Raw genomic sequence first — 3,132 nt, forward strand, 5'->3', positions numbered from 1 at the left:
TTCCTGCATTGCTTACAGCCAGTTTAGTGACAGAAAACATGTTTATCCACCCTGACCTTGGTTTGAAGCTATTAAAGAGTCCATACCTGTCCTCTGTCAAAGGACAGGTGTATCCTTTCATCTGCAGCTGTTGCTTAATTTTGAAGCGGGAAGTTTCTCTCCTAAGTCTGAAATTCTGTTACAGCTGTACTCATTACAGAAAATCAGAATGTCTTTGGCTGTTCATGACCATTAACCCTTTTCCAGGGTGGTTTGGATGGGCTTTTCCTGGGGTGCCTCCAGGCACAAAATACTGATTTTTATCTTGCAAGCACACTGTCACCCTCGTTCTCAGCTTTCTTTACAGTAGCACCAGGTAACTGCAGCTGCTGTGCTGGTCTTTCCCTTGTTAGGGCAGAAATGAATGCTCACCTGGCCAAGCCCACCTGGCACTGTGAGCTACAGCGTGGTGCAGAGCTGCTGTGCAAAACCTCTCACCTGCAAACACCACCTGGGCACACACACACAGCCCCCATTGTTCTGTCTGGAGCCTGCGTGCTCTGCAGTGCCCAGGTAATAACACTCCAGGTGAGGCTGAGGCTGGCCTGGCAGCACAGGTGGGGCAGGAATGACAGTCAGTGCAGCCCCCCTGCCACCTCAGCTCCTCACTGTCCCACCTGCGAGCTGGGGAAAGAGGAGAGCTGGGCTTCACACAGGGCTGAGAGGTATCACCAGCCAGGGTCTGTGTACAAATCCCAAACAGGACAGGACTGCAGGGAAGGTGCCTTGAGCTGTTTGATTTTCCAGCATCACTCTCATTCCATGGTGATGACAATGGGAAGCTGCCAGCAGCTCACATCCCAGGCAGCAGACACAGAACTCAATGGCACAACTCACTTGATGAGTTTTTTGCCCAATCACACAAAGCAAAAGCACACTGACAGTATTTATATCTGTACAGTATCTATTCTATATTGACAGTAGTTCTGTCCAACCACTATAAGCACAGGTACCTGTGGTTAAACAATGCTTGCTTATTTCAAATGCAATACCTGCTTGTGAGCCTTCAAACACAACACACAGAGCTCCATTATTAAGCTTCAACCTTCCTAATATCTTGCTAGATAAACTTTTCTGTAGCTTAGAGAGTTATTCTAGACAAGCATTAATACACACACCATTGCTCTATTTGTCCTTGCTTTTCTACTTTTTACATAATTTTTCTGCTGACCAATCAATCTCATGGCTGCTGCTTAGCTCCAATCCCAGTTCTGCTGTCTCTGAGGCCTGCCTTTTGCAGCTTTCCCAATTCTGTGGATTCCCACAGATGATCTTTAAGGTCCCTCCCAACCCAAAGCCTTCTGTGCCTTTCTGTCTCCTGTGCACGAGCCACCAGGCTGTTGAGAACAGTGGAAAGTGGGATTTGCCACTTTTTATCTCTTTTAACAACAATTAAATCAAGCTCTGAACTGCTCCATCAGGTATTTTACTCTTACTTCACACAGCCTGGCTCATCTTTGCCCTTAATTTCATGTATTAATAATCAGACATTTAGAAACCTGGTCAATTTCCCTTTATTTCCATAATTTCTGCTTTGTGATAACAAGAAGAAGAGTGGCTAAATATTATTGAGCAGATTTGTGGCAAAGGAAATACAAATTTTTTAATGCCTTCTTTTAGACTTCATGCTCTGCCTCCTGCCTTTCCTCCTCCACTCCCAGCATGGAGGAGCCCTCAGCAAAGCAGAAGGATGGGTTCATCTTTTCTAAGCCTGCTACCCCTTCTAGGTCAATTTATTAAAATAATGGAATATATTTAGTATCTGAATGTATTTTTTAATATGCAACAAAAAAAATGCTATCTTATACCTGTACTTTACACAAAACTAGCAAAGTTATGTTTGCAAAGAGAAGGGCATTTAAAATTTAACCCTCATTTGACTCAAGACTTGGAGAAATCTCCTATTTTATTGCAAGTTATGGAAGACTCTTACAGTAAAATGCTACAATTAAAATCCTTATAGCTGTGTGGCTGATGGAGCCCAGAGCACAGACTCCCAAAATTAATTAAAAACATTTCCAAGGGGCTCATAGGCAAACAGGGGATGTCCCCAGGAGGAGTTTTTCACTCAGTGCCATGGTTTAGCTGATGAGGAGCTGCTGGGTTATAGCTGGGACTTGATGGTCCTCCCAAAGGTCTTTGCCAACCTGGCTCATGCTGTGAGTCTGTGATTTAGGAGCATCCCCAGAAGGAAGGGTGCCTGTGCTTTCTGGGTGTGATCAGAGAGCTGACACTGCTCTGGGTGCCTTTGGGGAGCCCCGTGGCTCACACTGGAACCAGCCAGTGTAGTGTTTGTGAGGTCCCCAGGACGAGGTGAGAGATGAGAATTTGACTCCATGTTCTCAGAAGGTGCATTTATTATGATATGATATATGATATATGATATGATATGATATATGATATGATATATATATATGATTGATATTATATATATGATATGATGCTATACTAAAACTATACTAAAGAAAAAGAGAAAGGATACATCAGAAGGCTTAACAAGAATGATAATGAAAGCTCTTCCCTGACTCAGAGTCTGACACAGCTGATGGTGATTGGTCATTAAGTTAAAACAATTCACATGGAACCAATCAAAGATGCACCTGTTGGTAAACGATCTCCAGCCCGCATTCCAAAGCAATCAGATAACTATTATTTCCATTCTTTTCTGAGGCTTCTCAGCTTCCCTGGAGAAGAAATCCTGGCGGAGGGATTTGTCAGAAAATACCACAGTGACCAGCCAGCCCTGTCTCCATGTGAAGCTGTGGCTGGGGGTGGGCTCGGGGCTGCCCCTCACTGGGCACCTCGGCCAGGGTTAGGGACAGGACACACAGACACAGATGCAGGTGGCTGAGAGCAGCAGGGGAACACAACAGTTAAACACAAGAAGCAGTATTTTCCTTCTTCCCCTGATGCTGGGGGGACCAGTGTCCTGTTGTGATGTCACCTGTCACAGACATCTTTTATGAAAAATGCTTTCTTTAGGATTTTTCCTCTTGAGAAGCTGAGAGGCTTCAAGAACAGAATGTAAACAATGGTTATCTGCTGCTGTGGAATGCAACAGGTGCATCTGTGATTGGTCTCATGTGGTTGTTT

The sequence above is a fragment of the Geospiza fortis genome, unplaced genomic scaffold, assembly GCF_000277835.1.
Source record: "Geospiza fortis unplaced genomic scaffold, GeoFor_1.0 scaffold43, whole genome shotgun sequence".
Classification (NCBI taxonomy): Eukaryota; Metazoa; Chordata; class Aves; order Passeriformes; family Thraupidae; genus Geospiza; species Geospiza fortis.